The sequence below is a fragment of the Symphalangus syndactylus genome, chromosome 18 (genome assembly GCF_028878055.3).
Source record: "Symphalangus syndactylus isolate Jambi chromosome 18, NHGRI_mSymSyn1-v2.1_pri, whole genome shotgun sequence".
Taxonomy (NCBI): domain Eukaryota; kingdom Metazoa; phylum Chordata; class Mammalia; order Primates; family Hylobatidae; genus Symphalangus; species Symphalangus syndactylus.
The window spans coordinates 26,434,547-26,459,688 of NC_072440.2; positions in this window are offsets into that span (position 1 = coordinate 26,434,547).

Consider the following 25,142-nt stretch of genomic DNA (forward strand, 5'->3'; position numbering starts at 1 on the left):
TTTTCTCTATTGTCCCTGCCAATCCACCCCCTTCCTAAAGCATCTTCTCAATAAGAAAAAAAGCTGAACCAACTGAAAACCAATACTTTTCTTAGATCTATCAGAAAATTGAAATCACAGCACAAACCTCACTCTGAAAATTGGAGACACAGGCAAATAAGGAGGATCCCAACTTACCAAGAGTAGAAGCCCACATCTGGAGCACACAGGTAGGAGCACTGAAACTGAAATTGACAAATTTCTGAACGCTCACTGTGGGCAGTATTGAGTTAAAAATTCCAGATGCCCCAGTTCTAGGGCACACAGCCCAGGTTTTGTTGTATCTCCAGAGGCCCCACCAAATTCTCAGGGTGAAGATTGGAGAAAAATTTCTTCATGCTTCCAATAGAGGGAGGGGGAAAAAGCTGTGGCTTCCAGGAAATAAATCCGAAAAAGATGTTGGGATTCAAAAACAACTGTAAATCTGAGCAAGCATGCAGTTCAGCACACAATCAGTGATGATGAGTTATTAGATGCTAGCAACCACGCTAGGTGCTGGGGATTGAGGATGAGTAAGACCGGCTCCCTCTCCTCCAGGAACTCTAGTCTAGTGGGAAATGTTTATGTGTAAACAACTATGTCAGAGATTAATTGTTACTGCTCCTCATGTCTCATCTCTCCTTCTTGCATAATAGAACCCTCCTTTTTAAGCTGAGCATGTGCATCTCAGGATAAAGAGTACATATCCCAGCCTCTCTTGCAAGGCAGGTGTCATCATGTAAGAAGTATTGGCCAATGGGATGTAGTAGAAGTTTTTTGTGCAACTTTCTGAGACATGTTCTTAAAATAAGGGATGTCCGAGTGCTAACCCCCGGTAACTGTGGATATAACCTTAGTTAGGGAAAGGGTCATGCAGATATAATTAAATCAAGGATTTCAAGAAGAGATCATCCTGGATACAAAGGGTGGCAGCTCTCCTCCCTTTTCTTTCTACTGGCTGGAAAGCAAATATCTTGGATAACGAGGTGGAAACCTCAACTAAAAGCCTGGGTTTCGGATTATTATAAAGTCACTATACCAGCCTGTATATATGTAATTCTAAAGAGACACAGCTTGATACACTTGGTACACTTGAGCCATTTGCATGCATTCTTTCATTCCACAAGTATCTCGTGAGGGCCTTATATGCTAGGCACTGGGCATACAGCAGCAAAATACAGCCACAGAATGTGCCCTTAAAGCCAGCTTTTTTATTTTTTGTAATTTAACAAAATACAAAAATTTTATTTTTATATAATTTCAGATTCCACATTGAAATTTTATTTATTTTTTAACTTCCAACTTTTAAGTTCAGGGGTACACAATATGCAGGATGTGCAGGTTTGTTACATGAGTAAATGTATGCCATGGTGGTTTACTGCACAGATCTTCCCATCACACAGGTATTAAGCCCAGCATCCATTAGCTTTTCTTCCTGATCCCTCTCCCTCTTCCCACCCACCCAACCCCCACCCTCCACTAGGCCCCAGTGTGTATTGTTCCCTCCCCACCTCCGTGTGTTCTCATCATTTAGTTCCCACTTATAAGTGAAAACATGCGGCATTTGGTTTTCTGTTCCTGCATTAGTTTGCTAAGGGTAATGGCCTCCAGCTCCATCCTTGTTGTGCAAAGGACATAATCTCATTCCTTTTTATGACTGCATAGTAGTCCATGATATATGTACCACATTTTCTCTATCCAGTCTATCACTGATGGGCATTTAGGTTGATTCCATGTCTTTGCTATTGTGAATAGTGCTGCAATGAACATACACATGCATGTGTCTTTATAATAGAATGATTTATATTTCTTTGGATATATACCTAGTAATGGGAATATTGGGTTGAATGGTATTTCTGCCTCTTTGACCTTTGAGGAATCCCCACACTGGCTTCCACAATGGTTGAACTAATTTACACTCCCACCAACAATGTAAAAGCATTCTTTTTACTCCACAACCTTACCAACAGCTGTTGTGTTTTAACTTTTTAATAGTCACCATTCTGACTGGTGTGAGGTGGCATCTCATTGTGGTTTTGATTTGCATTTCTCTAATGATCAGTGATGTGAAGCTCTTTTTCATACGTTTGTTGGCTGCATGTTTGTCTTTTGAGAAGTGTCTGTTCATGTCCTTTGTCCACTTTTTAATGGGGTTGTTTGTTTTTTTCTTGTAAATTGTTTAAGTTCCTTACAGATGTTGGATATTAAACCTTTGTCAGATAAATAGATTGCAAAAATTTTCTCCCATTCTGTAGGCTGTGTGTTTACACTGTTGATAGTTTCTTTTGCTGTGCAGAAGCTCTTTAGTTTAATTAGATCCCATATGTCAATTTTTGCTTTTGTTGCAATGGATTTTGATGTCTGTCATGAAATTTTTGACTGTTCCTATGTCCTGAATAGTATTGCCTAGGTTTCCTTCTAGGGTTTTTATGGTTTAGGGTTTTACATTTAAGTCTTTAATCCATCTTGAGTTGATTTTTTTATATGGTGTAAGGAAGGGGTCCAGTTTCAATTTTCTGCATATGGCCAGCCAGTTCTCCCAGCACTATTTATTAAATAGGGGATCCTTTCCCCATTGCTTGTTTTTGTCAGGTTTGTCAAAGATCAGATGGTTGTAGGTGTGCAGTCTTATTTCTGGGTTTTCTATTGTTTCCCATTGGTCTATATGTCTGTTTTTGTACCAGTACCATGCTATTTTGGTTACTGTAGCCTTGTAGTGTAGTTTGAAGTCAGGTAGAATGATGCCTGCAGCTTTGTTCTTTTTGCTCAGGATTGCCTTGGCTATTTGGACTCTTTTTTGGTTCCATTTGAATTTTAAAATAGTTTTTCCTAATTCTGTGAAGAATGGCAATGGTAGTTTATGGGAATAGCGTTGAATCTCTAAATTGCTTTGGGCAGTATGCCCATTTTAACGATACTGATTCTTCCTATGCATGACCATCGAAAGTTTTTCCATCTGTTTGTGTCATGTCTGATTTCTCTGAGCAGTGGTTTGTAGTTCTCCTCGAAGAGGTCCTTCACTTCCCTTGTTAGCCATGTTCCTAGATATTTTATTCTTTTTGTGGCAGTTGTGAATGGGAGTTCGTTTGTGATTTGGTTCTTGGTTTGCCTGTTGTTGGTGTATAGGAATGCTAGCGATTTTTGCACGTTGATTTTCTAAACTGAGACTTTGCTGATGTTGCTTATCAGCTTAAGAAGCTTTTGGGCTGACATAATGGGGTTTTCTAGATATAGGATCATGTCTCTGCAGACAAAGATACTTTGAGTTCCTGTCTTCCTATTTGAATACCTTTTATTTATTTCTGTTTGCCTGAGTGCCCTGGCCAGAACTTCCAATATTATGTTGAATAGGAGTGATGAGAGAGGGCAACCTTGTCTTGTGCTGGTTTTCAAGGGTAATGCTTCTACCTTTTGCCCATTCAGTATGGTATTGACTGTGGGTTTGTTATATATGGCACCTATTATTCTGAGGCATGTTCCTTCAATACGTAGTTTATTGAAAAAACAAATTTTTTTTGAGATGAAGTCTTGCTCTTGTCGCCCAGGCTGGAGTGCAATGGCATGATCTCAGCTCACTGCAACCTCTGCCTCCCGGGTTCAAGCAATTCTCCTGCCTCAGCCTCCCGAGTAGCTGGGATTACAGGTGCCTGCCACCATGCCTGGCTAATTTTTGTATTTTTAGTAAAGACAGGGTTTCACCATGTTGGCCAGGCTGGTCTCAAACTCCTGACCTCAGGTGATCTGCCTGTCTCGGCCTCCCAAAGTTCTGGGATTACAGGCATGAGCCACCGCACCTGGCCATTGAAAGTTTTTAACATGAAGGGATGTTGAATTTTATCAAAGGCCTTTTCTGCATCTATTGAGATAATCCTGTGGTTTTTATCTTTAGTTCTGTTTATGTAATGAACCACATTTATTGATTTGCATATGTTGAACCAGCCTTGCATCCTGGGGATGAAGCCTACTTGATCATGGTGGATAAGATTTTTGATGTGCTGCTGGATTTGGTTTGCCAGTATTTTGTTGAGGATTTTGCATCAATGTTTATCAAGAATATTGGCCTAAAGTTTTTTGTTGTTGTATCTCTGCCAGGTTTTGGTACCAGGATGATGCCAAAGCCAGCTTTTTTCTGTTCCTTTTACGAGCCAAGTTATTTTCTAACTCAGAGCCTTTGTCCCTGCTGTTCTCTCTGTCTAGGGCAGCACTGTCCAGTAGAACTGCCTGCCATGATGGAAGTGTTCTATGTCTGTGCTGTCCAATATGGCAGCACAGAGATGTAACTACTGAGTACTTGAAATGTGACTGGTGTGACTGACGCATTGATTTTTTATTTTATTTTAATTAATTTAAATTAATTAATGTGGCTCTACTCTACTGCTTTCCCCAAATGGCTAACTCCTTGAGGTGGCTATGAACCATGAACATAAATTCTTTGACATGCCTCCAGTTGAGAGATGGGGTCTCTATCCCTTCTCCTTGAATCTGGGTGGGCTTGTGACTGAATGGTGGTAGTGACATTATGTGACTTCCAAGGCTAGGTAAGACAAAGCCTTGCAGCTTCTGCCTTGGCCTCTTGAAGGTCATACTCTTGGGGCACTTGCCCCCAGGAAGCTGCATCTCAGAACCCAGCCACCCCACTGCGTGCAGCTGAAGCCACACAGGAGATCACATGTAGTTGCTGCATCCCAGCCTAGGCCTACCATAGAAACTACCACAAACCTGGTAGCTTAACATATTCTCTTGCAGTTCTGGAGGCCAGAAGTGTGTGTTCAAAGTGTTGGGAGGGGATAGCAGGTGCCATGCCCTCCTAGCTTTTGGTGGTAGCTGGCAATCTTTAACCTTCCTTATGCAGGGAATCAGAATATGCCACCCAAAACATGCCACTTAGGCATAAGGATAATTTTGAGCTGAAGGCAATTGAGACACAACAGATGCAAAAGGAGCTCTCTATTCTCCCTATTTCTGCCTAAAGGCAGGGTACAAATTTCCCTTTCTGAAGGTGTTACGACCCACTGCCCTGCCCCCCCCCCCACCGCCCCTCCTGGCCCCGCACCGCCACCATATCAGGAGGAGAACAACCATTATCACCAGAGACAGATCATCAGACAGATTTCTGTCTGCACAAACAAACTTTATCTTCCATAAGTTTCCTCCATATATTTATTTTCCCACAAATTACTGACTCTAGAAGCCCAAATCCCTTTTCCTGTCTTGTCACTTCTCAATAAACCCATTGCTGTTTGTTTAGATGGTAATGGTATATAAGCCTGAAATTCTATCCACCCCTTTTGAGTTATTTATCACTCAGTTCTCCTTCATGCATGCATGTTGTGCACATAAGTAAACTCTGTGTTTTTTTTCTCATGTTAACTTGTCTTCTCCAAGTTTGATTTGCAGGCCTCAGCTTCTGAACTTAAGAGAGTAGAAGAGGTGTTTCCTCCCCCACACTTGGCTTATAGACATATTACTTCAATCTCCACCTCCACCTCTGTCTTCATATTGCCTTCTCCTTCACATTTCTCCTCTACTCAAATATCCTTCTCTTTTCTCTTAAGGACACCAGTTACTGGATTTAGGGCCTACCATCAATACAAGATGATCTTGAGAATCTAATTTGATTACATCTACAAAGACCCTTTTTCCAAATAAGTATTTCACATTGACAGGTACCAGAGATTAGGAGTTGAACAGCAGGGCACAGTGGCTCATGCCTGTAATCCCAGCACTTTGGGAGGCCAAGGCAGGCAGATCACCTGAGGTCGGGAGTTCAAGACCAGCCTGACCAACATGGAGAAACCTCATCTCTACTAAAAATACAAAATTATCTGGGTGTGTTGGCACATGCCTGTAATCCTAGCTACTCTGCAGGCTGAGGCAGGAGAATTGCTTGAACCCGGGAGGCGGAGGTTGCAGTGAGCCGAGATCGCACCATTGCACTCCAACCTGGGCAACAAGAGCGAAACTCCATCTCAAAAAAAAGGAGTTGAAAATATTATTTTGGAGTCACTATTTAGCCCACTATAGCACCTGAAATATGAGTGAGGAAGCCTGGAGATGATTCCAGCCCCCAGCTGTTTGCATTACCCCTAGACATTCAAGTCTTCCTGGCTAAGACTCTAAACATTATAGAGCAGAGATATGCTATTTCCACCATGCCTCATTGAATTTCTGACCTAAAGAATGTTTTAGCATAATAAAATGGTATTGTTTTATGCCACTAAGTTTGGGATAGTTTATTATGCAACAATAGGTAAGTGGAAATTCCTATTCATCTTTTGAGCTCAGTTCAAAAAACATGTCTTCAAAGTCATCTCCTTAGCTATCTCCTCTACGGCCTAAATTATATTTCCCTCTCTTTGCTTTTCTTTTATGACACTTATCACAATTTGTAATTATATATGCACTTAGGTGTTTTGTTTTGTTTTTTAAAATGTCAGTCACCCTCACTAGACTTCCGTTTCATGAGGGCAAGGACAAAGTTTGTTTTATTCAGCATTATGTCCTATGTGTGCCAGGTATACAGCAAATGCCCAATAAATATTTGCTGAATGAATGAAATTCTGGTCTTTCTGTGACTAGATCTACAACTGACATTTCCTTGTCATCTGAACTGAGACAGCTCCTGGAAAACATTGTTTATTTTGCCATTTTAGCTTTCAGACTAAATAAGCTAGAATGCAACAAGTGGGAACAACATTTTCATTTTCTATGATTCAAACGTTAGTTCTTGCTGTTCCAGTTCCCTGTATTAAGTAATTGCTGTAGTTTTCAATTGTAGTGAAAAGAAATGAAGACAAAGACAGCTAGGCTATGAGATAGCCTCTTCAATTTTTAAGCATCTGTAAGTATACAGAAAGAACCTCAAATTGTCCTTGTGCGTGAGTAAGCAACAATCTCATGAAACATTCTTCCATGAAATGAAAGATTAATGACAGAACAAAATGAATAAGTTCTTCCTGACATCTTGATCAACAGACATCTTTTTCTAGAAAGTTCACTGGTACAAGTCCCACTATTATTTTTGTTGGCACAATAACATATATAGGATATAAATTAAAAGGCAAAGCATGTTAAAGGAGGCCAAAATTAGTCAGATAAAACTTATAATTACTTGTACAAATTACCACGGGGATAGAGCATAACAGAAGTCAGGAAGCAGGTAGGAATTTTAAAAAAACTGAGCACCAGCAGTTGGCACTCCCCTGCATGGCTGTCACTCTACTCACTGTGGTTGGTAGTGAGCAAAGTATTCCTGCCCTCCCAGGCGTATCCAGCTTGCACAGAGTAGGAATTTTAACAAGATCCGGAAGGCCCTACATGATCGCATTCTAACTGTGCTTTCTTAGATTCCGTATTTGTCTAACGGTGTCAGACTAATAGCCAAAGTTGTTTCCATTCCCCCTGTGATCCAGATCCCATACTCTGAACCACCTTCTTATCTAACTTGTACAAACCACACCAGGATTTCCCCTGCTTTAAATCACCCAGAGCCAGGTACCAGACAACTAAAGACAACCCCTATAGCCCAAAGCTCAGTGACATTACTTAAACTAGACATTCCTAAGCAATCTCCCCTGCCCTGCCTTGCCTTGCCTTACTTGCAAAAATGCCAATAAAGGCTCTAAACCATGCTTTCCCCTTGCTCCTGCCTCCTGACCACACCTATTGCTTCCCCACGTGGCCCAGTGTGGCCTGGCCTGCCCCCTCCTCTCAGAAACTATAAGTAATAAATTCTTCTTTCAATGGCATTAACCTCTCCAGGTTGTCACTCAGCCACCATAAATTAAAATCCTGAGGGTACAATTGAGATAGATCAGCCCTTAGGGGCTTTGTGGTCGCTGTTTCTTCCGCGCAGGCCTCTCTTCCCCCTGTATCCACACTGTACCCACATGGCTTCCTCTCTCACTACACTGAAGGCCCTGCTCAAGTATCACCACATTTGAGAAGCCTTCCCCCAGCACCCTGCTAACTAACTAGAAACCCCTCCTACTTCTAATGGTCTCTACCTGCTTTGTCCTGCTGTATTTTTCTTCATAGCTTGTATCACTACTTGACTCATTATATATTTATTTGTTTTGTGTCATTCCTCATTCCCCACCTCACATAACATAAGCTTCATTAAAGCAAAACATGCTGTTTCATTAACAGCAGGGTTCCTACCACTTAAAACAATGCCTGGCATGTAGCAGGTATTATATATATATATATATATATATATATATATATATATATATATATATATATTTTTTTTTTTTTTTTTTTTTTTTTTGAGACAGAGTCTCACTCTGTCGCCAGGCTGGAGTGCAGTGGCATGATCTCGGCTCACTGCAAGCTCTGCCTCCAGGGTTCATGCAATTCTCCTGCCTCAGCCTCCCAAGTAGCTGGGACTACAGGCTCGCGCCACCACGGCCAACTAATTTTTGTATTTTTAGTAGAGATGAGGTTTCACCATGTTGGCCAGGATGGTCTTCATCTTTTGACCTCGTGATCTACCTACCTCAGCCTCCCAAAGTGCTGGGATTACAGACGTGAGCCACCGTGCCTGGCCAAAATATGTATTTTTCAATGAATAAACTTCATTTGTTCAGAGCACCTGGCCCATCAATGAACACGTGAGTGGTCTCAATCCCCTTCAGATTTGTGACTCTCACTGGGGCTAGGTATCTGTAAGAAGCCAGTCCTCTGGATCAATATGACATGAATTTGTAAAAGGGAGTAAGCAGTTTAAAAATATATCCTGGGAAATCCCAGGATAAAATCCCAAGCAAGCAGGTTTATGGAATCAATACTGGGGACTCCTGGGGATTAGAAAAAGGAGCAATTACCATTCCTGAATTATCTGACCATATGGTATTCCTCTAAAAATCTGCTTTGTCTTGGATTTTGGGCTCTGTGACACTAGGGGGAAAGGAGAATAGTTCACTTTATCATATAGAAACAGCATCTTGCCCTCTAATGGGGTTGAAACAGGGTCTGGGAAGCATTTTGGTAACTGTTGGCACAGACATCTTCAGGGTGGACAGGATGCATTCCCTACAGATGGAGCCTACATTATCTCTGCTAGGCAGCTACCCAGTTGTACCTCCCAGCCCAACACAAGTGCGTATTTGACACTGGCAACCTTTCTCTCCCAGTGATCACAAATGCTGTAACCACTTTTCAAAGGAAAACTGGGTATACCAGATGCTTGTAATGTATCTCAAAAGGTCTGTAAAACATTTAGAGTAAAGACAAATAAGACATTAACAATGATGACTGGAAATTCAGAGGCTTAAGAAGGAGACCGTTAGAGAAGAAAGAAAGGAAATGAAGGAGGGAAGAAGGATGAAGGAAGGAAGAATATCTACCCTCTAACAAGACACAAGAACTTATATTCATCATTTGTATGCCCATTGCCTCTATGAAAAAAATCTCCCAGGCAGGCACGATGGCTCACGCCTGTAATTCCAGCACTTTGGGAGACCGAGCTGGGTGGATTGCCTGAGCTCAGGAGTCCACAACCTGCCTGGGCAACACATTGAAACCCCATCTCTACTAAAGTACAAAAAATTAGCTGGGCATAGCAGCGTGCACCTGTAGTCCCAGCTACTCGGGAGGCTGAGGCAGGAGAATCACTTGAACCCGGGAGGCAGAGGTTGCAGTGAGCCGAGATCTCACCACTGCACTCCAGCCTGGGTGACAGAGTGAGACTCTGTCTTAAAAAAAAAAAAAAAATCTCCCAAATAACTTTCCATACAGTATGATTTGGAAGCCAGTTAACTATGGACTTTAAGATATTTTCCTTTATCTAACCCAGATACTCACAACTAAAATCAGATCAATTTTTCTCTTGTCTCAGAGCTTAAAGGCATTATTAAAGGTTACTGAAATGAAGAAAGTGAGTCTGAGAGTAAGAATGTGTCATCTTCAGACTGTGCAGGGGAGAGATCTGGTCACCCCCACGGAGCTGTAGTCTGCATGATATTCAGGGGGAGCCCAGTAAGAATGCAGCCACGCCGACTCGTTTACATATCACCCATGCCCCTCTGCAACTGCAGAGTTAAGTAGTTCTGACAGAGATGGCTTGCAAAATCTGAAAATACAGAATATCCAACACTTTACAGAAAAAGGTTGCTGATCTTTGATAGCTATTAAAGGAAGAAGGTGACTAATCAGGCTACCATGGTCTGCTTAAAATATTTCTGAGGACTCTATGATGCTCTTCTTCCATTTCATTCCTTTTTTATTAAGCAAACTCCTGAATGTAATTAGATTTTCTCAACTATGCTTCCCTATTAAGGAAAGAATGTGCAGACTTACAAGAATTTCCAATCATTCTTGACAGTTATATTTCTCACTGTAAATGACTAAATTGGCTTTCCAGTACAGTCTCATAAATTCACGTAGGGTACTACAGTTTTCAGCAGTCCAGCATCTCTCGACATTAGGCTGTCAATGGGGCAGATCTGCAGGGCTAAAAGACCAGGCCCTAAACCTGTGCCCATGGAGTCAAAGCCCCGTGAGGTCTGACCTCACATAACAGTTATACTTGCGTCCTTTGGGAGAGCAGGAAAGAATTTGTGCAAGGAATGTCTTTGGTATATGCAGACTTGGATTTCTAGGCCTCTTACCGCTGATCTCAAGAGAATTTGCAAGACAATAATCGAGGCTGTAAGTAATGAGGAGAGACTAAAAGCTTTTGCTCCCATTCAGGAAATGATGACTTTTGTGCCGTTTGCTAATGAACCTGATTATGGCATAGGGCTCGAATTGAGAAAATGGACCTCTTTTGCTATGGCTCACATTATTTTCATAAAGTTGCTGGCCAGCTTTTATCTCTTGCATATAATCTGTTGAAGAAGAATCTGTTTGCGGAAATTATTGAGAATCATCTGGCAAACAGAAGAGAACTTAGACCAACTTGCTGCCTGAGTAAGGTGGCTTTGTTTGGTGTACAATGTTTCAAAGGATTAGTATTAAACTTGTGATTTTTGTTTTGTTTTTAAGGAATACGAAAAATAAACATTTATTTAAAATAAAGATTTCTAGCTCTTAGCTTTTAATTTAAAGAAATGTATTGGCCAGGCATGGTGGTTCACACCTGTAATCCCAGCACTTTGGGAGGCCAAGGCGGGCAGATCACTTGAGCTCATGAGTTCACCAGCCTGAACAACATAGTAAAACTCCATCTCTGCAAAAATACAAAACTTAGCCAGGCATGGTGGTGTATGCCTGTAGTCCCAGCTACTTGGGAGGCTGAGGTGAGAGGATGGCTTGAGCCCAGGAGGTGGAGGTTGCAGTGAGCCAAGATCACGCTACTGCAATTCAGCCTGGGTGGTAAAGCCAGATCTTGTCTCAAAAAAGAAAAAAAAAATGACCAAAATAATACATGAATAAAGGTTTAAAACTCAAAAAGCACACGGCTGAAGCAAAAAATATGCTCACCTCCCCACGGCCTTCCTCATTACCCAGAAGGAACTATTTTCAGCCCCTTTCACTATTTTTTATATCTGCCTTCATAATTCTAAATGACATGCTAAACAAAAACTCCTTACAACACAATAAAATACAGTTTACTTATTTTATTTCTGAACTCATCCCCTTGGAGTCATTCTACACTGATTGTTCCTGGGCTTGCTGCACAGCTGTAACCCCACAGCTTCCCTTCTGCATTATTTTGGGTCTTCCCACAATCTCCTGCTAGAGGTTTCTGATTTTCTGGATCCTGTGTCTTCCTCTGGGTGTTTCAGCCTGATTGATGGAGCACATTCTCCTGTTGCTTCATGAGAAAGAAGGAATAGAAGGTAAAATTTTTGTTACCCTGCATGTTTGAAATTGTCTTCATTATATCCTCATATTTGCTTGATAGTTTGTCTGGGTATAAAATTACGGGTGAAAATTGTCCTCTTAGAGGTTGTGGGCATTGGGCCATGGTCCTCTAGTGTCCTGTGTTGCTGTGCCATTCTGATTTCTGATCCATTGTATGCTTTTGAAGTCTTTTTTTTTTTGAGACAGAGTCTTGCTCTGTCGCCCAGGCTGGAGTGCAGTGGCGCAATCTTGGCTCACTGCAAGCTCCGCCCCCTGGGTTCACGCCATTCTCCTGCCTCAGCCTCCCGAGTAGCTGGGACTACAGGCGCCTGCCACCGCGCCCGGCTAATTTTTTTTGTATTTTTAGTAGAGACGGGGTTTCACCATGGTCTCGATCTCCTGACCTCGTGATCCACCCACCTTGGCCTCCCAAAGTGCTGTGATTACAGGCGTGAGCCACCGCACCCGGCCCGAAGTCTTCTTTTTCTCTCAGATGTCTTGGACTTTTATCATGGTATACCTTGGTGTAGATCTTTTTAAAATTCATTGAGCTGGGCAGTCAGTGGTCCTTTTAAATCTAGATGCCCCTGAGCCTCAGTTTGAGAATTTTTTTTCTTTTTACATAGTTTCTGCCCTTCATTTTTTTTCTATTCTCTTTTCCTAGAGACCCTTTTAACCGAAAATTTGGGCTGTCAACAAATCCTGTAATAGTTTTCTCTGTTATATTTTCTCTGTTTGTCTTTTTGTTCAACTGTCTGAAAATTTTCTTTAATTGTACATTTGATACCTTCTATTGAGATTTAAATTCTGCTAACATTTTAAATTTTAAAAACATTCTTATCCTCTGCATGTAAAAAGAAAATTATGACATCCTGTTCTTCTTTCAGATATGCAGTGTTTTCTCCTAGGTCTCTGAGGATTTTAATTATAAATTTTAAAATGTTTTCTTCTATTCCCCATATTATCTGTTTTGTTTGGTTCCTTTTCTACCTTTGTTTTAGTCTCTGTGTTTCCTTTTGGAGGCTTCCACAATCTAGTAATCCATTGCTGGAAAGAATGAGACAGGTACTTGTTCTCCCAGTGATAAGAAAGTAAGATGACACAGAAGTACCGTCTCACCATAAACAATTAGAAAACTGAAAGAAAAAAGAGAAGAAACTCTTTTTGGATATAAGCCAGTGGGAAGCATAGGGCTGTGATCACGGAGGAAAGGGGAGCAAGTGAGGTGAGCTTTCCATTGTGTAGGCCTCCGCCTGGAGACAATGCCTAGATGAGGTTCACAGAGGGTGATGTGGTTTGGATATTTGTGCCCTCCAAATCCCATGTTTAAATGTGATCCCCAGTGTTGGAGGAAGGGTCTAGCAGGAGTTGTTTGGGTCATTGGTGGAGGATCCTTCATGAATGGCTTGGTACCATCCCCTTGGTGATGAGTGAGTTCTCAGTCTATTAGCTCACGCTGAGAGCTAGTGGGTTAAAGGAACCTGGAAACTTCTCCCCTCATTCTTGCTCTCTCTCTCACCATGTGACACATTTGCTCCCTCTTTGTCTTCTGCCAAGAATAAAAGCTTCCTGAGGACTCACCAGAAACAGTAGATGTTGGTGCCATGCTTCTTATACAGTCTGCAGAACTCTAAGCCAAATACATCTCTTTCTTTATAAATTACTCAGTCTCAGGCATTCTTTTATAGCAATACAAAACAGACTAATACAGAGGGGAAATATAAACAGACACTGTAGTTTGGAGAGGTCAAAGTGGCTAAAATTTTCAGGGCAGAATACCTAAAAGACAGGAATTTCACTGAGCTCTAGAAATCTACATGGGGACTCTCTGAGATTTAGGTTGAAGACCAATCTGTTTATGCATATGGTGAAGTTCTACTAGGCTGGACAAGAACAACCTCCAAGAAGAAAACAGTTGCAAGGAGCTTTGAGACAAATAAATCTCAGATATCACATAGGGCTGAAAACCGTTCAGGTTCCCACCAGTTGGAGTAGAGAGGTTTTATTGAATGCCCAAGACCCCAGGAGGGCTATGACTTAAAAGTAGAGCTAAATTGCTTTAGGGTAACAGACTCTAGAACTACCTTAAAAGAGATAAAAAGCCTCAAAAGGATAAAACTAATCTAGAAGTAACTTAAACTGCCTGGCAGGAAAAGTTCAATACTCTTTAAAGGAATTCAAAGCTCAGCACACGACAATATAAAATTCACCATGTTTGGCGTTCAGTCAAAAGTCATGAGGCATGTGAAGAAGCAGGAACATGAGGCCTATGACTAGATGAAAAATCCATCATTAAAAACAGAAAAGAATTGATATCGATGATGTAAGAACGTGAAAGTAGCTGTTATAAATGTGCTTTCTTTGCCCAAGGACATGGACATGATAAAAAGTGAAATGGAAGGAATAAAAAATCAAATGGAGATTTTTAGAGATGAAGAGTATCTGAAATGGAGACTTCCAGTTTCTATTCCACTTGTACAGAGCTTGGACGTTGCCACTCTGTCCTAACAAGTACAAAGCTGAACAGGCTAAAAACGCAGCTCTTCCTGGATCTGTAGGAGAGGGGAGGACACAGGGCAAACCACTGTCCTCAAGGCTGGAAAGACACAGAGGCCACTAGAAGGAGTCACAGCTTACTGGGCAGAGACTCAGGAGCAGAAACTGCTGTGGGAACGAGTTTTAGGAGGGAAAACCTGAACTATAATTGATGAATTTCCAGAGGCTCGGCATGGACAAGTCTGAATGTTAAAAACTCCAAGAGGACCCAGTCATAGGGAAGTAGCCACACTTTTGTGAGTTTTACATCCAGGAGCTTGACCATGTTCCGGCAGTAAATACTGGAGAAGAATTCCCTCATGATTCTGGCAAGGGGAGAGGAAAAGGAACTATTTTGAAATATGCCAAAGCGTTTTATTCTTAACAATGCCTGCCCTCAGGGGAGACTATTTATCCAGATCCTTATATGCTGGGGTTTTTTCAGAGCCTAACTGACCTTGGAGAAGGGAAACACTCAACTCTGGCCCACTGTAGCCATCCTGTTCCATCTAATTGGGGAGAGGAACTGAGAAAAACTCAATTACATCTTTCTAACAGATAACAGTTTGTTCAAAATATAATAGCAACAATGTATTCAATTGCTATTCTTATGTATGTGACTTATGTGTATATACTTGCTTATATGTAAGTAAAATGAATGACAGCAAAGATACAAGGGACAGGAGGGAAGAAATAGGATTACAGTTTGAGTATCCCTTATCCAAAATGCTGGAGAACAGAAGTGTTTTGGATTTCAGATTTTTTTCAGATTTTGAAATTTTTGCCTTATACTTACTGGTTCAGCATCCCAAATATGAAAATCCAAAGTCCAAAGTGCCCCAGTGAGCATTTCTTTGAGTGCCATGTCAATGTTCAAAAAGTTTCAGACTTTGGGGCATATCCAGTTTCGGATTTTTGGACTTGGGATGCTCATTCTATATTTTGTTATTAAAAGGTACTCGTGCTACCTGTGTGGTGTTATTTGAAAGCAGACTTGGATTCATTGTAAATGCATTTTGCAAACTCCAGGGTAACCACTAGAAAAAGTAAATAAAGAAGTGTACTTAAATGCCAAAAAAGGAGAGAAAATAGAATAATATAAATGTCCAATTAAAATCACATAAAGGGCCAGGCACAGTGGCTCACGCCTATAATCCCAGCACTTTGGGAGGCCAAGGTGGGTGGATCACTTGAGGTCAGGAGTTCAAGTCCAGCCTGGTCAACATGGCAAAACCTCACCTCTACTAAAAATACAAATATCAGCCAGAAATGTTCATATGCACCTATAATCCCAGCTACTCCAGAGGCTGAGACAGGAGAATCACTTGAACCCAGGAGGCGGAGATTGCAGTGAGCTGAGATCACACCACTACACTCCAACCTGGGCAACAGAGTGAGAGGCTGTCTCAAAAATAAATAAATAATAAAATAAAATCACAAAAGAACTGACTCTGGGCACTATGGGTCATGCCTATCAGTTAGCCCTGCTCTGCAAGAAGCAATAAAGGAAATAAATAAAATACAATAAAATCACAAAAGGCAGAAAAAGAGTAGAAGGCAAAAACAAAAAAAGAACAAAGGCAACAAATAGAAAATAGTAACAAATATGGTAGATATTAATTCAAATATTTCAACAATTACTTTGAAAACCAGTGGTCTAAATACACCAATTAAAAGACAGAGATTGTCAAAGTTGGTCAAAAAAAACAAGAGCCAACTCTATGTTATCTATAAGAAACCTGCTTTAAATATAAGGACACATACACACTAAATTTAAGTGGATGGAAAATAGTATATGATGTTAACAATAATCAAAAGAAAGAAAGAGTAGCTATATTAATTTCAGACAAAACAGACTTCAAAGTAAGAAAAATTATTGGGGATAAAAAAGGGCAAAATGATAAAGGGGTTAGCTCCTCAAGAAGACATAACAATCCTTGACATATACATACCTAACAACAGAGCATTAAGCTACATGAGGCAAAAACTGAGAACTGCAAGGAGAAATTGATGGACCCACTATCATAGCTGGAGACTTCAACACCCTTCTATCAGCAATGGACAGATCCAGAAGGAAAAAAAAAAATCAGTGGAGATATAGTTGAACTCTGTTATATATCTATAATGCCATTAATCAACTAGATGTAATTGACTATTTCATCCAACAATAGCAGGATATACTTTCTTCTCAAGCTTACATAGAACATTCACCAAGACAGGCTATGTTCTGATCCATAAAACATACTCTCATAATTTTTTTTTTGAGATGGGGGTCTCACTCTGTCACTGTATTAGTCAGGGTTCTCTTAGAGGGACAGAATTAATAGGACATATAGATATATAGATATGCAGATATATGGGAGTGCTGGGATTACGGGCGTGAGCCACTGCACCCAGCCCTTCATTATCCTTTCAGTGTCCATGGGATCTATAGTGATGTCCCTTCCCTCTTTCATTTCTGATGTTAGTAATGCATGTCCTCTCTTTTTCTTAGTCAGCTTGGCTAGAGGCTTATCAAGTTTATTGATCTTTACAAAGAACCAGCTTTTATTTTAATTGATCTACTCTATTGATTTTCTATTTTCAATTTCATTGATTTCTGCTCTAATTCTTATTATTTCTTTGGATTTAATTTACTCTACTTTTTCTGGTTTCCTAAGGTGGAAACTTAAATTACTGATTTTAGATCTTTCTTCTTTTCTAGTATATGCATTCAATGCTATATATTTCCCTGAAAGCACCGTTTTTTTCTGTAGCACATAAATTCTCGTAAGTTGTGTCTTCATTTTCATTTAGTTCACAAATTTTAAAATTTTTCTTGAGCTTTGTTTGATACGTGTTATTTAGAAGTGTGTTGTTTAATTTCCACGTATTTTGGGATTTTCCAGTTAATTTCATGTTACTGATTCTGAGTTTAATTTCATTGTGATCTGAAATCAGGCATTAGTGTAAATTCTGTTATTTTAAATTTGTTAGGCTGGGCACAGTGGCTCATGCCTGTAATCCCAACACTTTGGGAGGCCAAGGTGGGTGGATCACCTGAGGTCAGGAGATCGAGACCAGCCTAGCCAACATGCTGAAACCTTGTTTCTACTAAAAATACAAAAATTAGCCTGGCGTGGTAGCACATGCCTGTAATCCCAGCTACTCAGGAGGCTGAGGCATAAGAATCGCTTGAACCTGGGAGGCGGAGGTTGCAGTGAGCTGAGATCATGCCATTGCACTCCAGCCTGGGCAACAGAGTGAGACTCTGTCTGAAACAAACAAACGGATAATGAAGGAATATGATGAACAACTCTAAGCCCACAAACTTGATAACCTAGATGAAATGAAATAATTCCTTGAAAGACACAATCTGCCAAATCTCACACAAGAAGAAATAGATAGTATAAATAGGCCTATATCTATTAAAGAAATTGAATCAATAATTAATAACCTTCTAAAATGGAAAGCACTATGCTCAGATGGATTCACTGATGACGTCTACCAAATATTTAAGGAAGAAATTTTACTAATTCCTTACAGACGAACTAAATAAAAGATATCCCACATTAATGTACCGGAAGACCCAATATTGTCAAGATGTCAGTTCTTCCTAAGTTAATCTGTATGTTCAATGCAATCCCAATCAAAATTGTAGCAAGTTATTTTGCAGATATCAACAAACTCATTTTAAGGTTTATATAGAGGTGCAAAAGACCCAGAATAGCCAACACAATATTGAAAGAGATGAACAAAGGTGAAGGACTGACACTACCTGACTTCGAACCTTACTACAAAGTTATAATGAAGTTATTACGGTGTTGGCAGAAGGATAGACAAGTAGATCAAATGGAACAGAATAGAGAGCCCAGAAATAGACTCACATAAATATAGTGTACTGATCTTTGGCAAATGAGAAAAGGCAACAGAATAGAGCAAAGACAGTCTCTTCGACAAATGGTGCTGACACAGCTGGACATCCACATGCAAAAACATTAATCTAGACATCAACCTTACATTCTTTACAAAATTAACTAAAAATGATCCTAGATCTAAATATAAAACACAAAACTATATAAACTTACAAGAGAAAATCGAGATAACCTTAGTTATGGCAATGACTTCTTAGATGCAACACCAATGGCATGATCCATGAAAGAAATAATTGATAAGCTGGATTTCATTAAAATTAATAACTTCTGCTCTATGAAAGAAAATGTCAAGAGGAGGAGAAAACAAACCACAGACTGGGACAAAATTTTCCAAAAGACACCTCTGATAATGGACTCTTACCCAAAATACACGAAGAACTCAACAATATGAAAACAAACAACCCAATTTTAAAAATGGGCCAACGACCTTAACATACACCACATCAAAGAAGACATGTAGATGGAAAATAAGCATATAAAAAGATGCTCCACGTCATCTGTCAAAGGGGAAATGCAAATTAAAACAATGAGATACCACTAAATATCTATTAGAATGGCCAGAATCGAGAACACTGATAACACCATACACTGGCAAGGATGTGGAGCAACAGGAACTCTTACTTGTTGCTACAATGCTGGTGGGAGTGCAACATGGTACAGCCACATTAGAAGACAGTTTGGCAGTTTCCTACAAAACTAAAAATACTCTTACCATATGATCCAGCATTGTATTCCTTGGTATCTACCCAAAGAAGCTGAAAATGTATATCCATGTGAAAAACTGCACATGGATGTTTATAGCAGCTTTATTCACAAATGCTGAAACCTGGAAGCAAACAAGATGTCCTGCAGTGTGTGAATGAATCAACTGTGGTATATCCAGACAATGGAGTATTATTCAGTGCTAAAAAGAAATGAGTTATCAAGCCATGAAAAGACATGGGAGAATCTTAGATGTATATTACTAAGTGAAAGAAGCCAACCTGAAAAGCCTACGTACTGTGTGTTCCCAACTAAATGACATTTTGGAAAAGGCAAAACTGTGGAGACATGAAAAAGATCAGTGGTTGCCAGGGGCTAGTGGGGAGGAAGGGACAAATAGGTGGAGCACAGAGGATTTTTAGGGAAGTGAAACTATAGTTGGCCCTTTAACAATGAGGGATTGATATATGTGGATATTCTTTTCAACAATATGCATAGATTGAAAATACACTATTTGTGGGATGCAAAGCCTGAGTATATGGACTGCCAACTTTTCATATATGTGGGTTCTGCAGGGCTGACTGTGGGATGGGAGTAAGTGTGGATTTGGTTATATGCAGGCAGTCCTGGAATCAATCCCCCACGTACAGATGACAGTACACTGTATGATACTATAATAGTGGAACACATCATACATTTGTCCAAATCCACAGAAGATGCAACTCCAAGAGTGAACCCAAGATAAACTATGGACTTTGGGTGATTATGATATGCCAATATTGGTTCATCAATTGCAATAAATGTACCATTGTGTGGGGAATGTTGATAATAGGAGAGGCTGTGCAAGTGTGGGGTTGGGAGTATATGAAAAGTCCCTGTACCTTCCCTTTAATATTGCTGTAAACCTAAAACTGCTCTAAGAAAATCAAGTCATATATATTTTGTTCCACATCTGAGATGAAAAGTGTACTGGATAAGATTCACTGATTAGATACTGCAGAAGAAAAGATCCGTAAACTTGTTGATATACCAATAGAAACTACCTAAAATGAAACACAGAGAGACAAAAAGACAGAAAACATTGAATAGAGCCCCAGTAAACTGTGTGAAAATAACAAGCTTTCTAACATACATGTAATGGCAGGGGCGGGGTAAATATTTGAGAAAAGAATGGCTTTTTTTAAAGTCCCCAATTTGATTAAAACTATGAATACACAGATCCAAGAATCCCAATTGCAAGTAGAAGAAACATTAAGAAAATCACAAATGGCCAAAAATCAATAATAAAGAGAAAATCACAAAAGCAGCCAGAGGGGGGAAATTTACATTTAGAAATTGAAGATAAAAATTAAAGTAGACCTCGGCTGGGCACGGTGACTCACACCTGTAATCCCAGTACTTTGGGAGGCCAAGGTGGGCAGATCACGAGGTCAGGAGTTCGAGACCAGCCAGTTCGAGACCAGCCTGCTCAACATGGTGAAACCCCATCTCTACTAAAAATACAAAAAAAAAAAAAAAATTAGCCAGTTGTGGTGGCACGCATCTGTAATCCCAGCTTCTAGGGAGGCTGAGGGAGGACAATTGCTTGAATCCGGGAGGCAGAGGTTGCAGTGAGCCGAGATCACGCCACTGCACTGCAGCCTGGGTGACAAAGTGAGACTCTGTCTCAGGAAAACAAACAAACAAACAAAACTAAGTAGACCTCAATAGAAACTATACAATTCATAAGACACTGAAGTGATACCTTCAAAATAACCCAGATAGTGGCCATAGTACCCAACAGGTAGTTTTTCAGTCTACATCCCCCTCCCTTCCTGCTCTAGTAGTCCCCAGCATCTATTGTTTCCGTTTTTATGTCCATGCGTACCCAATGTTAAGCTCCCAGTTATAAGTGAGAACATGCAGTATTTGGTTTTCTGTCCCTGTGTTAATTTGCTTAGGGTGATGGCCTCCAGCTACATCCATGTTGCACAAAGGACATAGTTTTGTTCTTTTTTGTGACTGTGTAGTATTCCGTGGTGTTTATGCACCTCGTTTTCTTTATCCATTCTACTGTTGATGGGCACCTAGGTGGGTGCCATGCCTTTGCTATTGTGACTAGCACTGTGATGAACATACGAATGCATGTTTTTTTTTTGTAGAATGATTTATTTTCCTTCGGGCATATACTCAGTAATGAGATTGCTGGGTCAAATGGCAGTTCTAAGTCCTTTGAGAAATATCCAAACTGCTTTCCACGGTGGCTGCACTAATTTACATTCCCACCAACAGTGTATGAGTGTTCCCTTTTCTCCACAGCCTTGCCAGAATCTGTTATTTTTTGACTTTTTAATAATAGCCATTCTGACTGGTGTGAGATGGTATCTCATTGTGGTTTTGATTTTCATTTCTCTGATGATTAGTGATGATGATCATTTTTTCATATGTTTGTTGGCTGCTTGTATAGCTTTTTCAAACAACCAAAAGCAGAGAGAATTAATTGCCAGCAGGCCTACAATACAAAACAATGTTAAAGGAAGGTCTTCAAGAGGAAGCAAATTGATACCAAATGGAAATTTGGATTTACACTTAACGATGAAGAATGCTGGCCAAGCATAGTGGCTCATGTCTGTAATCCCAGAACTTTGGGAGGCTGAGGAAGAATGAAGAAAGCTGAAAATTATAAATATGTAGGTAATTATAGAAGACATTTTTTCTTATTTCAAATTTTATTTTGAATATAATTATTTAAATTTTAAAAAAGATGTATTGCAGGGTTTAAAATACCTGTAAAGTAAAATTTATGACAATAATAACATGCAAAAAAAAAGTCAGGATATAGGCAATTTGTATAACACTCTCAACTGATTTGACTAATTGACAACTATAGAACATTCCACCCAGCAACAGAATACACATTCTTTTTAAGTGAACATAAAACATTCACCAAAGTAGAACATATTCTGAGCCATAAAACAAGTTTTAATACATAAAAAGATCAAAATTATACAAAGCATATTATCTGACCACAACACAATTAATCTTAAAACCAATAACAGAAAGATATCTGGAAAAACCCCAAATACTTGGAAATTAAACAATCATACTTCTAAATATAAGCCAAGGAAGGAAATCATGAGAGAAATTAGGAAATACTTTGAACAGAACAAAAGTGAAAGCCCCACATAACGACATTTGTGGGATGCAGCTATAGCAGTGATTTAAGATCATTTTTAGCATTAAATGCTGCTTTTAGAAAAGAAAAAAGGTCAAAAATTAGTGTTCTAAGTTTCCACCGTAAGAAACTAGAAAAAGAAGGGCAAATTAAACCCAAGGAAGCAGAAGAAAGGAAATAAGATCAGAAATCAATGGAACAGAAAATGGACAAAGAATAAAGAAAATCAATCAAACTAAAAAGTTGGTTCTTTGAAAAGATCAGGAATGAGGCACTTACGAGAAGGTGTTAAGGGATAGGTTTTATTAAAGTAGAGTTTCTCAGGCCTAGTTGTACATTAGAATCACCTGGGGAACATTTAAAACTCCTGACGCTGGGGCTGTGTACTTCAACTAATTAAGTCAGAATCTCAAGGCATTAGCACATGTTAAAGCTTTCCAGGTGATTCTAATATGCAGCTGAGTTTGAGAACCACTGTTGAGAGGTCAGGCAAGGCCCAATCTCTTCACAGTGGAACACCACCCCACACCCAACTACCCACTTGTCGGGATCTAACTTGGGCTAGTCAGAGGCTCCAGAGTCAAATCCCCTCATCTCCTGCATGGATTTTTAAATGCCTGGCTGCTGGTGTTCCGAGGGTGCAGCAGGAGAAGAAGGATGAAATCTCTTCATTTGGTATGTAGACTTTCACCCAATTTCGCTAGGGTGTCTCAGGCCTGGCTTGGATCCCCAAGTCTTCTCTGATTTGGTTTCTCCACAGAGTAAACCTCCAGTCTCCTGCCAGGATTGGAGAAAGCGCATCACCTGCTGTGTAGGTCAAGGAGGGAATCTGGGAGCCTTGCTGCTCCCATTTATTTAAGCTGCCTTGTTTGGAGCCCTTCTCCGCACCCCTGCTTTCGGAGTCCCAGGTTCTGCCATGTTCGGCAGAGTGAGTTATCTTCTTGCTGCTTTCTCCTACTGCAGGCTTGGGGTTCTGTTTCCCTCGGTTTGATAAATCAGTCAATGCACATTCTTCTCTTTCCAGCTCCCAATATTTTTTTCTGTTGATTTTTTTTCTCAGTTGTCTCCATTTCCAATCCCTTAGAACTTGTGGTTTGCCTTCTTTCCCCCTTTACTCTCACTTTAGTGGGATTTCATGAGACAGTGGAGATACAAGTAAGTGTCTAATCTACCACATTTAACCAGAAATTTTCCAGAGCCTTTTTAAAAAATCAGAGTACTTAATAATGATGTTAAAAGAGAAACATTTGACAAATTACATTTAGTAGAGTTTAATTGGGCAAAAAATGAATCAGGCAGTTCTCAGCACCGAAACAGTTTCAGAGAAACTGGGGCTCCCATGGAGTTTAATACTGTGGTCAAATAATACTTATGAACAGAAACAGAAATGCGATGTACAGAAAATGGAAGTGAGGTACAGAAACAACTGGACGGGTTACAGTCCAGTGCTTGCCTTATTTGAACACGAGCCGGTGGCTGCCTGCTACTGACTGAAGCATGGCTGCTGTGATTGGCTGAGATTCAGTTATCTGTTAGAAAAGCATACTCCTAAGCTGGATTTTCAGTTTATTTACATACTTAGTTTGGTTGCAGTTATTATGTAAGGACTCAAGTATGCCAGTATGGTGGCTTTTCTCAGGCCAAATTTACTTTAACAATGGTAATCATTTTTAACTCAGTTACCTTCGCAGGAATGCAGAATGAGAGCTGTGTTGGTCTCTGGGATGTAAGAGTACAATCACAGCAGATGATAATGGTTTTCCTGCTCCTATTTCACAATCTTAAGTCTCTAAATAAAATGAAATTGGATTGTAGAACTCCAAATCTAGTGCTTGTAGAACTGATTGCAAAGATGGTAGTATTTTGTTAGTAAGAGTTAAACCTGCCTCATTAATACTCGTGTGTTTTGTTCTCCCATAATGCTTCTAGTGGTAGCAATCCTACTATGTTGTATTGACCAGGAAAAAAAAGAATATGTAACTTTCTGTCTTCTCATTAGGAAGTCATAGTGGACATGTCGTTTCCTGGATATCAGAAGCGTGTCTATACTGGTTTACTCTCCATACTCTTCCCTTGGGTTTTTAACCTTACATTTGAACCAAGGGAAAAGATGCTGGCCGTTGCAACCATAATCTTCACACCGCAAAGCTACAGCAAAGCAGTGGATTAAGCACCTACCCAGGATGGAGACCACCTGGGTTCTAGCCTGGGCGTTGTCACTCTCTAACCTGATGACCCTGGGCAAGACAGGCCCCCTCTCTGGTCTTGCTGGGTTTTGTAGAATAAAGGAGTGATTTGGGTAACTTCTCTGGATCTTTCTAGCTTGACAAACATTGTCTATACCAATTCTTACTAAAAATAAGTGTCCCCAGAAGGATGTAGAAACATAATCTGCTTTTATGGAGAAATGACTCAGAAGGGCTGGGCCTCGCTCTACCTTCACCACCTCTTTCACTAGAAGTACCTGAGGGGAGTGATCACTTCCGGCATTTCAATGCTTATATAGAATTGTCCCAAATATCGCTCCCTCTTCTCAGGTATCCCAGCCTGGGCCTAAAAGTATATCTCTGTGCTTTTATGCCAGGTTCTAATCCCTGGCAGTTATGGTTTGTGGGTTGTTTCATTTCTAACAAAACAAATATAATGATTATATTTGGGCTTGAGGTCATTTGGGGGTTCTGAGATACTCCCCACTCATAACGAAGGCAAGATCTGGAGCTAGAGGAAATAAACAGCCTTATAGACAAATCACATGAAGCTGTATAGATGAGCTGGAACCTGCCTGGTCCAGTTGGTTGTAATATGCCAGGCATGCACTGTATGAAACAGGTCACTTGCAGGGTGTTATGTTGAATTATGTCCCCCCAAAAAGCAATCTTGAAATCCTAACCCCCAGTACCTCAGCATGTGAACTTATTTGGAAATAGGGTAATTAGATGTAATTAATTATGATGAGGTCCTGCTGGAGTAGTGTGGACCTTTAATCCAATATGACTGGTGTCTTTATAAGAAGATGTTGAGAAAATGCAAGA